Source organism: Lycorma delicatula, chromosome 11 (assembly GCF_047948215.1).
Source record: "Lycorma delicatula isolate Av1 chromosome 11, ASM4794821v1, whole genome shotgun sequence".
NCBI classification, from domain to species: Eukaryota; Metazoa; Arthropoda; class Insecta; order Hemiptera; family Fulgoridae; genus Lycorma; species Lycorma delicatula.
In genome coordinates, this window is record NC_134465.1 from 67,497,773 (window position 1) to 67,512,844 (window position 15,072).

General features: G+C 29.8%; 1 protein-coding gene across 3 annotated transcripts in view; it reads left to right on the plus strand.

Annotated features, from left to right (window-relative positions):
• The window catches only part of LOC142332003 (uncharacterized), a 369,173-nt gene that overhangs the window by 268,818 nt on the left and 85,283 nt on the right, over window positions 1-15,072 (plus strand). The window lies entirely within an intron of this gene.

The following is a 15,072-nucleotide window of genomic DNA, read 5'->3' on the forward strand; positions in this document are numbered from 1 at the left end:
AAACTACCTTCCACCAGCACGCCGGGGGTCGGCACTGCGGGAGCGACAGTGCTCTCTTTTCCTCGCAGCCTCGCGCGCAGCTTCCTATGTGCGCATGCACACAACAGCTAAACACCACGCCGCTGCATCTGTGAAGTGCACAGTTCCATACAAAGATTTTTGTATCTTTTTCATAAACTGGAGGATGACTATTGACATTAAGCTTAAGGATTATATATTGTGCAAGTATAAAGAAAGAATTAAAGAAAAAATGACTCGTTATATTAAATTTTATCGATAGTATCGAGTGGAAATAGGGGGTGCTGCATTTCCACAGTGCCCATACGCGAGCCGCCACTGCTATTGTTTTCTCTTTTATCAATATTCCTTCATCATTTCATTTTGCTGTCGTTTCTTTCTTTTGACCACTAGATCCAAATTTATAATCTTTTAATTTTGGCTTTTTAACCTCCCAATTTTTTAATTTTTTTTACAATAGTTTTCTGTATTATATTTCTCTCAAGTCTTTTCTGAGAATTATTTATCAGAAATTTAATTTTAGTGTATGCCCACACGAAGAACGTTTTTATAGTTGCTAAATAACAGTGGGCTTTTGATCGTTTTTATTTAACACATCATTTTTATAAAAGTAGTAACAGTGAAGGCGTTGGTTTTTATAAGAGCATCGTGTTCTAGTTTGAAGCGGGCAAAGATATCGCTTTACCCTGAAGAGAACAAATGATTTCGTTGTTCGAGTGCGCGTACGAGGGGCTTCAATTGCCCTCTTTGTCAATCGATGGTACCGTGTCGTGAATTCCTCTTACATATTTCTTTATAATAATCTAAATTCATTTCATATTTTTTTAAATATTATTTATTTTTAAATATAATACAGTATTTTGACAGTCAACAAATAATTGTGAAAGTAGAAAACATTTTTTATTCATTCTATTTGGCTTCTATGGAGTGCATTACAAATTTTATTCCGACTTATTATGTAATTTTATGTTTTTATCATATTCCTTCATCATTTCACCGAGTCATTTCTTTCTTCTCATCACTGGATCTTAATTTATGTTATCGATAATATTGATAGTAATAATTATTATCAAACAATTATAACAATTGAGACCTTCATACTGACATGACGGATAACGTTTAAACTATTTTACCTTTTGATGATCAATTGTTATATTGATATTTTTATAAAATTCTGTTTAGTACAATGATATGCGAGGTAAATAATTATAATGTATAAAATCATTGTTCCTGAGGATGGATTAATAATCCAAACACGCTCGAACATTACTATTAAAGATTGTTGCTAAGTGAAAACTATTATTTAAATAATAAAAAGTTTAAAAACTGTTGATTGGTTGGAAGTAAAAATGAGTTTTTAGCAGAACGGGAATAGACGTTTGGAAGAGAATTAATGCTGACCTATATTTCAAAAGGCGTTTTTACAATCTTTATCTATATAATTAGAAACGTTGCTTGTTAAAGAAAAAAATATATATACTTCTTTTAATTTATTTTTACGAGAAAATAAAAAGTTTGCAGTTCGAAAGGAATCCTAATTATTGTTTTTTATAACTCCATTACTCTGACATTTATACTCCATTATAATTTTAATACCGAAATCGAAATTCTGGGATTTGAACGCGCTGTACAACAATAATTGGAATCTTATTTATAAATCTAAAAGTCATTAATCGAGGAAAAACTAGTTTCACTTTATTAGCATTTTAAATATAAAAAAAGATCACCTGTGTAAATAAAAGGTTTATTTTATAATTTGTTGAAATAAGAAATTGGATGAAGTAAAATGAAAAAATAAGATGTATACGTTTAAGGTATATGCAATACTTATTGCAGATATATTAGTGTAGGCGGCAAAGTTTGTGGTACATAGTACAATATGTAGGTGTTGATGGGCGCGCACTCTGTCACGATTTTCTATAGTAGATAAATAGTAAAGAGGCGTAGCGACTTTATATAAAATGGTATAATTATTACTATTGTTAGGATGTCATGTTATTTTAATTTAATATAAAATATATTTAATACATCGTGCAGTATTATAAATAATAAAATTCTGATGCGTTTCGATTATTCATAATTATTGGATGAAGGCCATTTATAGTTGACCTAAAATTTGGATAATAGAAGTGGTTTTTCTTTTAATAAAATTTTATTTTAAGGAAGTTTCTTCGGATTTTCTCTTTCCCGTTTAAATTTCGAAAAAAATAAATATAATTCCTGAAAAACGTTTTTGAATTGTATTATTTATTTTCTTGTTTAGCCTCCGGAAATTACCGTTCAAGTATTACTTCAATGGATGACTGAAGATGATATGTATGAATGTAAATGAAGTGTACTCTTGTACAGTCTCAGTTCGACGATTCCTGAGATGTGTGTTTAATTGAAACCGAACCACCAAAGAACACCGGTATCCACGATGTAGTATTCAAATCCATGTAAAAATAACTGGCTTTACTAGGATTTGAACGCTAGAACTCTCGACTTCTAAATCAGCTGAGTTGGGATGACGCTTTACCACTAGACCAACCCGGGGGGGTTGAATTGTTAAAAAAATAATAATAAATCACCCGCTCTTATCCAATGTACGAACAAAAAATGTTAAGTTAATGGAGTAATGTTCTTTTTTTTTCTTTTTTTTTTTTGAACTCTACTCCCCTGGGCCGGTCCGACTGGTTGGTATTGCGCCACCCAGGGGAGTGCCTGTTCTACTCTAATGGGCCTTCCCACCTACCGGCTATAAGTCCGGCATGGCAGGTCGGCCCACCGGTCAGTTCTTTTGAGTTCTTTTGCCCCATCCGTATATCGCCACGTCAATACCATGTATTGTCGTGACGTGGCGATTGGGACTTCTCAGATCTTGATATTAACCCAACGAAAAAACCGTTAGTAGTCCCCAGTGGATCATCGGAACCGACACACCTCGGCATGTCAGCCCTCACCATTGAGGCTGTCCACCCTGCCCTATGCTAAAGTTTAACAACCTAGTCTCCTCTCATCATTGTTTTTCTGCGTAAGTATTCTTTTGATGACCGACTCAACTTTTTTCCAAGTTTCTTCACTGTTTAACATGTTATTGATTAGTCTCCCAGTTCCATCAGATGACAGGTCAATACCGACCGTCTGTCTCTTCCCTCCATTTATGACATACAGTGAAAGTATGTTCGACATCATCATCAGAGTCACAGTACATACAGGCTGCAGTTTCCCTTCTACCGACTCTATGCAGATAGTAATTAAAACTACCGTGTCCTGCAAAATACTGTGACGTGTAAAAGTTTATTTCACCATGTTTTCTATATATCCAGTTCCTTACTTTAAATGTATATTAAATTACTTGGCAAAATTTAATATATCGTTTATTTGCAATCGATTCCAAGAAGCAACCATTTGTAAATTTCTCCAACAAAAAAATTATAGTGCATCGGGTTGCTGCATGTGCTTAAATTTTGGTGGGTTGGTTTGTTTATGTACTCACATTTTTATTTTGAATGAAGCGCTACCATCTAGCGGAAAGAATTGAACTAACAACTGTATAATAAATATTTATAATTTATTATTAAATTTAAATCAAAGATTAACAATTCTTATTAATATTTAAATTAATTATTGATATAAATATTATTTAAACTTGTTAATAAAAGATAGGAATTAGTTAATATTGGCAGTAAAAAAAGGATTCTTTATTTAACGAATTATTTAAAAATGCGGTAAAACGGACTGTGGGAAAGAAAAACTAAGAGAGCACAGGGAGAGGAAGAGAATCGGCTGCGCGCAGCCGCCCGGCGCACACGGGTCCGCTCTGCGTCAATAGCAGCAGAGTAAGGAGCAGCAGCTGGTTCGGCAAGTAACACACCCTTATACGAGACTAAACGAAGACGACGATGTCCCCAAGCCATCTCCCTGTTATCAACATGGCTAGCGTTAAATATTATATTTCTATGAAAAACTATTAAATCTATATCTACTCACTCCTTAAGCCTATTTTAAATATAAAAACGCCATAATGTTCAGAAAAATACTCTCTTCATACCAATATTTCTTTTTTTACTGAATATCTGTAAAATATTTTATATTCTCACAAACATGAGGATACGAACGTGTCGTAAGTCCAGGGAGCGGGATCCCTTACCGGCTGTAGAATTATAATAAGCACTTGATGAAAGGTTTCCGATGAGTCCTCTCAATAAAACAAGACAATATTTCATTTATATCAATACACTTCTACATATTCACTTCATAAAAAGTACAAAAGTCCGTAAAACTCTAAAAAAAAAAAATAACAAAATATCAAATAATATTATAAGACAAAGGAAAAGAAAAAAAAAACAGTAACACATTTGTTTATGAAAGAAATTTAGGCTCTTCATCAAAAAATAGAGATGCTCATTAGTTAAAGGATATCGTCCCGGCCCAAGAGTCATTCAGACTCCACCAGGTCTCCAGCACGTGAAGGCGCTTGAATCGGTGGACATTCTCACTGATGTGTACTACAGTGGTTCCCAAACTTTTCCGAGTCGCGGCGCCCTTTTTCGGTTAAAATTTTTCCACGGCGCCCTACCCTAAGTAAAAGTATGACTACTCGTAAGTAAGAGAAAAAAATAAATAAAACTCGTGTATCTTCATTATTTTTTTACTTTATTAACATTAAATTAATAATTATAAAGGTTTTGGTTCAATTAATTATGAAGCTTTTACAATATTTGCTGGCGCCTCTGTGAAGAGGCCGCAGCTCCCCAGGGCTCCGGTTTGGGAATCACTGGTCTGGGATATTCAACGCTAGTGTGTTCATACGATTAGGTTATCTAGTCGATGTTTGCAGTGTGAACACACTCGTTTGATTTCCTCGAGTACATAATGCAATTCCACATAGTAATAAATTTCTTCGTTCCGTGCCTCTGTAATGATTATCGCCAACTAATTCTGAAAGCGTTATGTAATGTTAATATTATTCATACTCGTCGTGCCCCACAAGTCTATGTCAACGTTCAAACCGGTTTTAGAATGGTATATTAGATGTTTGTTGGACAGCGACAAGTGTGAATACCTGTTTAAAAACAAATAAATCTTCTTATACTTCTTGTTTAGTTGTTTTATTTTATTTTTCATATGGTTTTTCCACGTTAAGCGACGATCAAGTTGTAGCCCGAAGTACCGTAATCGGTCAAAATGTGGGATACAAACCCCGTCTAGGTTCACCCAGTCCCCCTCGATTAATGGTGATTTATTTTTATTCTCCACTTGGACTAGCCACTCGTCAATCAGATCTAACGTCGAATGAAGGTTCTTCGAAGTCAGACGAGAGATAAGGAGAAATAATTTCACGATATATATAATAAATTTTATTGTGTATCAAAAGGTTTTGTGATTTATAAACCGAGTGTCCGGAGCAATAATAAAAATTATTAATTATTTTTAATCCAGTTTGTGATGGAAATGAGAACCGGGACAAAATTGTTAAGACTGTTTAATTTTTGTAATCTAAATTTACAATTTCAGCATATCTCAACTTTTTACAAACGGATTTTAATAAATAATGTTATTTTGTTCAAAATAAGAGGCTTAAAATTTTATCTAATAAAACATAGTCCGATAAAACTAATATGTACGAAACTAGTAATAAAACTTTTTTCGGCATTTTGGAATTTTAAAGGTTACATATCTTAATTTATTTATTTTTTAGAAGATAAACGTTTATTAAAATATTTCAATCCGCTCTTAAGATACAGATCTTTACTGAAAAAAAAAAAAAAATAGTGGATAAAGAAAAAATTAAGCAAAATAAGGCATTTGTCCACATAAATTTCCTTCTTTACTTTTGTTCTGAAACACATACAGATGTTTGGCCAAGAGCTTTCGGGAAATAAATAAATATATATATATATATATATATATATATATATATATAGAGAGAGAGAGAGAGAGAGAGAGAGAGAATGAGAGAGAGAGTTAGAGAAAGAGAAAAAAATTCTCATGAAAGAAAGGAAAAGAATTTCAGGACATATTCTGGAAATTGAAGAACAAAGTTTATTTTAAAACATGATTCTGGAACGCTTAGTTTTTGATTTACAGGTTATAAAAATTATACCCAGATTTCTGCTGCAAGAATAAAAAAAAATTTGGACACCAATATGACTTCCTTGTATGCCCATTAAATTACATATACACTTAAATTTTATTTCATTAATAACTTATGTTATTTATATATATATATATTTTTTTGTTAATAGTGAATCATTACCTATCATACTTTATTTTTTTTCCAATCATAGGTTAATTAATAAATCAATATATTTAAATTAAAAAAAAAGATTAAAAAAGGAGATTAAGTCTGATTCCAATCGATGTGCCTTCACTTCCTCTTCTAAGATCTTAATATTTCATTAATTAATATCGTTGAAAAGCTCTCAATGAGGGCTTATTACTGCAATTAAAAAAATCCAAAATCCAAACTTTTATTGATTTTGAGCTTTTTTGGATACTTTTTGTTCAGTCGATTCCAATTAAAAGGAGAGGTACACAATTAGATGTTACAACAGTACTGAATTCAAAATTTCAAAATTCTACGGCTAATCGTTTTTGAGTTATGCGAGATACATACGTACGTACACAGACGTCACGCCGAAACTAGTCAAAATGAATGGATTCAGGGATGGTGAAAATGGATATTTCCGTTGAAATCTAAAAACCGACATTTTTCGCGTTCACAGTACTTCCTTTATTTCGTACAAGGAAGTAAAAAACCTTACTGAGATTCTTTAAAAATAGATTTGATGATTTTGTATGGTTTTTGATCTTAAAAACTGAATTAAATCTCACAAAACTGTATCCACTAATGCTTTTATGAAAGATTTATTGAAAAATACAAAAAAGTATTGGTATTTTGACAAACAATTTTTTTACGTCTTACGTATAAAAACTTGAAATTGTCAATAAACAAATAAAATTTTCTAGAGATTCTATTCCTAAAAACATCCACTAACGTCAGTTATAAAATTAAAAAAAATTAAGAATTTTGACTTTTAAAAACTAATTTTTTTTTTTAATTTCTTAAATGTTGTTACCGCTGATATAAATATCTTTGAGAATACTGATAACTAGCAAATGGTCATGACTGGTTAATCACTTTTATTTTATAATATTATTTTATTCCCTTGACAATGGTCTAAGGACAGAAAGATCTACAAAGATACTTCTAATTTGCTGGTAAGGTGGATTTTCACTTTTTTAATATTTTTTTTTTGCTTTGCATTCTAGGTTTAGTTATCCATTGTGTTATTTTGTTGTAGTTCTCCTAGGTATTTAAATTTTTTCAAGTATTCTGATTTAATCAAATTATCTTGTTAGTAAAATTTTTGGCATATTTTTTATGTTAATCATAAATTTAGTTTTTCCATTTAGAATTTTTGAAGTTCTTTCTGCTGCTTCTATTATTATTTTGGCTGTATCATTTTTGTAATTACGTCATTATTAGCAAAAGGAAAAAAAAACTTACTTCTAATTTATCATTTCTTCAATTCCATTGTTTTTATTTAGATCTCTTCTTTTAGTTTCTTCCCCCTCCCCATTCTTTGATGACCTTCTAATATTCTATTTCATTTATTTATTAAATATTATCAAATTATAATAATAAAAATATAGTTGAACATAATTCTTAAATACAAATAATCGGTCAAATAATAATAATAGAATGTGTATTATTATTATTATTATTATTGACATTTATAAAAAATAAATGAAATGTAAAATAAATAAATAACAATTATAAAAATAAAACTAAAAACAAATACCTATCTAAAATCAACAGTTGTAACCAATTTAACATTAGATTAATTCCATTCTTCATTGAAATATTGATAGGTATTATTGTAATTTAATAATAATAGTAATAACAATAATTTAATATATATTTTGTTGTCAGGCAGTTTAGGTCAGTCATTAAAATGACTCAACCTCGCTTATTCCTGATAAAAAAAGAAGTATGTATTGTGTATTATGACAGCATTGCTGAAAGAAGACAGTTAGATTATTGGCTGAAATATAATTTCTATTTATAAATTAAAATGTCAGTTACGCAAAAGTCATTTTATAATAGAAATGCATTATGGTTTTTTTTTTTTACATTAGTTTTACGAATTTGTGTTAATTTCCTAATACATCATTTATCAGTTTATTTAAAAATTGAATAATTTGATTTATAACAGAGTAATTATATTTTTTTCTAAAAAAAATTATATTAATTTTTTTTAAAAATAAGAAAATTTTAAATAAAAATATTAATTTTTCTCTTTAATTCAGTTCTACTGTCTTGTAAAAGGCGAAAAAAAATCTAAATGTTTACCCTATTTAATAACGTAGTAATAAATTTTTTCTCATAATTATAATCCAAAATCGATTGTTTTTGGATTAATTTTTTTTTTTTTTTTTTTTACTTATCAACTATTTTTAGGTAGATTTCATAAGAAAGCTTCCTATTGTAATGAATTCGATATATTTTCGCATTTCACACCCCTCAGACCCCAAAACCATCGTCAGTTCAAAAGTTTATATATATATAATTTCACTTTCTTTTGGATACGATAACTGCCATTATTTTGCGCCAATCACTTTCAAATTTATACATAAAATATTAACAACCCAAAATCTCGGTCGGGTTCGTTAATGGGCAAAATCGGACCATGGGAGTTATAATGGGGGGGGGGGCTTTATCAAAAAAACAAAATATCGCTATAATTTTCTTATTAAGTAAAATATCGACTTCGTTTAAAGTTTTTACTATTGTTTTAATAAGGGGATAAAACTTATCTAACTAAGGTTTTTTATATCACCAACCATTGGCCCAGGGGATGGAAAAAACGGGGTTTCGAAGACAAAAAAATCATATCTCCCTTAATAGGCACAGTATCGAATCGGTTTAAAGTGGTCTTCAGTCCTTCAAACATTACCTAAAACGTTTGTCTGAAACAACGTTTGAAAGACCAACCGTAACGGCAAGGGATGACCGAAATGTTGCTGGAATTGTAAGAAGATGGGGCTTGTCGTATGGTAAACATTTGAAACTTTTTTTCACATGTAACCATTGTCGTATTGAGTAAATTTGTAGTTTTTCTTAACTTTAAGGTGGAAATCTTTTTTATCTCCTACTTAGCACCGGTGAAATTTACCTTCGCCTTCCGGCGTCCCGAAAGGGATATTTTTTTTTATGAGACCTATCCTCTCCACTTTTTCAAGGTCAAAAACCATAAAATTTACCCCTTATAATTTAAGTCCTAAGAAATTCAATATGACCTTAGTTTATTCTAGGAACAGAAATTTTTTACAAGTTACAACTCGTAAAAAAATCTATGTTTGTTTAATTTTCACTTGTAAAACGTAACCCAAGTATTTTTGATGTTTAAAAATTCAGTCATATAAAGATGCGAGTACATTGTCTAACTGAAGTTAGATATAGGGAGAGTTTTTATGTGAAACCTTCTGTGTTAGAGACAGGCGCGGAAATCGTGCTTTCGCGAATCGGTTAATTTGATAGTTCTAAATTACGGGAGGGAGGTGGTCGTAGTTGGAAACAGCCTCACGAAGGCGATAAGAGTGTGTAAGTACACTGATGGAAATGTCTGCCGAGGCATTTACATCGGTAGCATCTTAACAGAGGCCAAACTGATCAGTTAGTTTCAAAACTTAATAATTAGATTTGTAACATTCGTAAAACAGAGTAATTATATTTTTTTATAAAAAATTATATTAATTTTAAAAAAAACAAGAAAATCTTAAATAAAAGTATTAACTTTTTTTCATTATTTTTCTCTTTATTTCAGTTCTTGTAAAGGCGAAAAAAAATCTAAACGTTTACCCTATTTATAACGTAGTAATAGATTTAAAAAAAATTGTGTTATCAACTTTAGATAGTCTAAAAGACGACCTCTGGTAAAACATATCAGGGCTAGGAACAAAGGAGGTGGTATAGCGACCGGGAACGTCATAAGGTTGGTGTACGCGGGTCAGGATGTCCTAAAACTCTATGTTTTTTCTTAAGATGTGCTGTCTATAAAAAGTATGATTAAATATTTTGCTTCATCGTTTAAAAAAAATTATTGTGGTAGTCATAACTCAAAAAAAAAAATGTTTAATACAAATTTTTCTTAATATCTAAAAATGTCAGTTACGCACGTAATAATAATTTTATAAATGAATTACGTTATGGTTATATTTAATTTATAGTTGAACGTATTTAACTTTTTTAATGTCAGCTACAGATGTACAGTTTTGTAATTATATTGCATCAATTTTGTTTAATATTAAGTATAAATAACCTCCGTTTTATTCTCTCTCCTTCTCCCACTCTCTCCGGTATTTAATTTAATAATTTCAGTAACATTAAAATTATACTTCTTCATAAGATGATGATTGTTCTATGACCATTGCATACAGCCACTACTGTATATTAATCTTACTGTACAATAAATGACTGCAACACATAAATTATTGTTTTAGTAAAACTTTATTTTCATTTTCTCTTTCCTTTCAGCTTCGTCTTCTTTTAAATTTAACTCATGTCTACCGAATTGATGTTACCTCTCTGGTGTTGTTAATGCCGGTGAATATAAAGGTTAATTTAATATAATAACGAGTTATAAAGGAAAGTTTTTTAAAATGTTTTATAACATTTCTTACGCAACACATATTCCAAGAAGATAAACATTATTTAAATATTAATAATAAGATATAAAACAAGAAGCCGCGTTAATTTAACCATCTGTCTATCACCCCCCTACCTATCTTTTAATTTTATTAACATTCCTTTGCTCTGTACTAGGATATTATTACTTGGAAGTATATTGAAAAATTAATAAATGATAAATTTTAATTTTTTTTAACACTTATATATTTAAATACCTTGTTTTCTATTATTTTTAATGGTTTAAATTATAAGATATCGTTTATAATACGATTAATTATTATATATATATATATATATATATATATATTTAAGGATGGTACCGATAAACGTATGAATAAGAACGAAAGTAAACAAAAATGACCTTCATTATATACTCATAATGTGTTATCTAATATATATAATATCAATACATAGTTTACTTAAAAATATTATCTTTATTAATCTCTCGGGTTAACCAATCAACTACACAAACTTATAAAATAAATTCACTTAGAATTCTCTAAGCTTTCTCAAGTGACAATACACATTCATATACACATCATACAAAATTCGTCTTCATAACTTTTGTCGTATTGTATCCATAATTCATAGTAATTTCTTCAAAAAAAAACCCTTTCCTTTTTTTCCTGTTTAGCCTCCGGTAATTACAGCTTAGATAATACTTGAGAGGATGAATGAGGATGATATGTATGAGTGTAATCATCTTGTACAGTCTCAAGTTCGACCATTCCTGAGATGTGTGGTTAATTGAAACCCAACCACTAAAGAACACCGGTATCCACGAACTAGTATTCAAATTCGTGTAAAAATAACTGGCTTTACTAGGACTTGAATGCTGGGATTCTCGATTTCCAAATCAGCTAATTTGGGAAGACGCGTTCACCATTAGACCAACCCATTGGGTTCTTCATAAAAACCCATTTTAACCAATAATTTCTTTCATGTATTCACATTAAAATACTTAAATGATGACGCCTTTAATACGCGTATTAACATGAATATTAATTAAATGTAATTTATTTAAGTTTATTTTCCTCTTGATTGAATAGAATTAAATATAATAACAAGATACAGTTTACTTAAAAATATTACTTTTATTTAATTATTATTTTAATTTCTTGGGTTAACCAATCAACTGTACAACCTTTTATATATATATTTATACATATTTTAAAATAAAAATCTATTTAGTTTCTGTAAATTACTTTTTCACTCGAAGACTGATTGAGCTGAAACTTTACGTGAACATTATTTATAACTGGAAAGAATAAATGCGTTACGAAATGTTTCATCGTTTTAATAGCTTGCGGTAACAGCCGGATTGTGTTCCTTGCCGATATCAACTTTGCTATGATTAAATTGCTCACTAAATCGAATTCGAAGACCACTAAAAAAATGAAATTAAATATTCTACAACAAAAGGCCTCTTTGTCTTTTTCGATTTCTCTTTCGGTTATCGATAAAATCTGATTTGAGAACCACATGACTTCCTTGTACGCCTATTAAATTACATATTTGCAATTTTTGTAAATGAAAATACATAAAATTTTATTTCATTAATAACTTCGGATATTTTTTCATATATTTCTTTTTTTATTGTTATTATTGAATTATTATTTATAGTAAAAGTTTTTTTTATAATTAGAAGTTAATAATTATTAATAAGTTAACATATTTAAATTAGTTAAAAAAAAAGTTAACAAAAAAAAGGAGATGAAGGCTGATTCCAACCGATGACCAAACCCTTCATCCAAATATTTCATTAATTAACATTTTAATTAGCTATAACTCTGGAACCAATGAAAATAATTAACACTTATGATATATCGTTGATAAACTCTCAATGAGAGCTATTACTGCAGTTAAGAAAAATTTCAAAATCCAAATTTGTTTTTTTGGGGCATTTTTGAACACTTTTGGTTCAATCGATTGCAATCAAAAGGGAAGGTGCACAACTAAATGTTATTCGAAGGTTCAAATATTTCATTAATAAAAATTTCATTTGGCTATAATTTTGGAACAAATGAAAATAAATACCACTTATGCTATACCATTGAAAAGCTGTCAATGATTGCAGTTAAGAAAAAGTCCAAAAACCAAATACTTTTGCATTTTGGGTTTTTTTGAATGCTTTTGGTTCAGTTGATTGCATCAAAAAGGAAGGTGCACAACTACGTGTTACAACAGTTCTAAATCCAAAATTTCAACACCCTACCGTAAATCTTACGTACATACGTCACGCCAAAACTAGTCAAAATGGATTCAGGGGTGGTAAAAATGGAAATTTCCGTTTAAATTTTAAAACCGAAATTTTTCGCGATCACAATACTCCTTTAGTTCGTACAAGAAAGTAAAACATAGGTTTAAAGGTGAGATGATATACGGTGTATATTCCTTTAAACATGTCCTTCACTTTTAAACCGCCTCCAGTTTCCATTTAAAGTTGCTTTTTCGATGGCAATAAATAAATCATAAATGCCGACACTTCAAGTAGATGGAGATTTAGATGATTCTCGCAGGAGCAAATATAAATGGCTTGCTTCAGAGCCTCCTGTGGGAATAATCTGTATATTTACACTTATAGAGATAAAAGCTTTAAATATTATATAAAATTCTATTCTTTAGATTATGTTGTTCACAAACTGTTCCACAAAAAGAAATTAAATAAATAAAAGTGAGAAATGAAATACGGTCACTTCCTAGTAATGTTTGTCGGTAACGGTAAAAATCGTGAAAAAAATTTTTTTTTATCTGTATGAAGGATGGGTAACCGGCTCTAACTACGATTTTTTAAACGGGGGGGGGGGCAACTGTTCTGAAACCCGCGTACTTCACATCACTTAAAATTTCGAGTCCGAAATTGATCAAATTGTTTCTCTGAAGAAATTAGAATATACTGATATTTTATATATAAATTGAATTGGATTTAACTGTTATTTATCATTGTTATTCTCACAAGTATAACGATGGTGAAACGAGCCCTAACTGGCTAGTTAAGTATAAATAAATTATAAATCTTTCCTAGATAAAAAAAAATCCAAAATTACAATTAACTTTATTACATTCCTGATATAATAGCTCTAGAACTATGCTGCAAGAAGGAAAAACAGGTAACAAGTCAAAGAATGAAGAATTGCTTTTTTGCATTTCTTGATGTTTCAAGTCCAAGGAACCCCAAAATTAAAAAAAAAAACAGTAGAAGGTGTTTGAAGCTTGCTTCATAACTTTTGACTGGTTAAACCGATTTTGATAAAATTTTGACAATTTTTTTAAAAGTTTGGGATTATTATTTACCGATAGTTTCTTTGGGGTCATCATTTTTTTTCATAAATTTCCAAAGGATAACTCCAATTTATAAGCTCAGTACATACTTCTATTCTTATCTTACAGTTTTAAAAAAAAAACTTCCCCCAAAATTCTCCATTCCACAAAATCGAATAACGGTATATTTTTATTTATTGCATATATTTAAGCGATTTTTTTTTAATGTCTTCGTGAACAAAGTAGTAGTGGTATAAGTGACCAAAAAAATTAAAAAAATACTTTTGGAACAATATTGGGAATGAAAGAGCAGAAAACCATAAAAGACATCGATTTTTTTCATCTTTGAAAAATTTTTTTGGTTAGGTTTATTTAAAATTTTATATTACTAAAAAGTTTAAATAGTCAACTTTTAATAATATTACAATCAAATTTTATCATAATTCACTCCCACCCCCACCATCAAAAAAAAATCTTAGGTAACTTTTTATTCATTTTACATTTTTTTGTATAATTTTTTTATTAGTTTCTTCCATTTAACATAGTAAACGTAGGAAAATCAAAATATTTTCTTGTATGGTGATTATGGAGGTAGAAGAGCATAAAGAATATAATCTTTTGAATTTTTAAAACTTTTTTAGATTAATTTAAACATATAATAATAATTTTACAATAAAACTTTATAATAAATTACCTCCACCTCAAAAAAGAGATCTTAGGTAACTTTTATTTTCCCATCTAGCGCTGTAGCAGAGCCATAGCTCTAAAAGGGAAAGTATTTTAATCGGTTCGGTCTGATCATATACGGTTTTCACCGGACCTTGACGTTCTGACATCTAAGGAACACAATTACCAGATGGAAATTTTACGGATGTTAATGTTCGCATATATGTGTGTTCGGTGTTGGCCTAATCACCTTTTATATCTCCAGAATTACTGGACCGATTTTGACAAAACTTTGTCAGATTACTTGTCATATTTTACTATACTTATATTTGTCAGATTACTTATATGGAGCATTGATGCCATTAAATTTTTAATTCAAAAAGTCTAGTGATATTATAGAGCAAGGTCATTCTCAGTACCTCGAGATTTCGCCTAATTAAGGTCATATT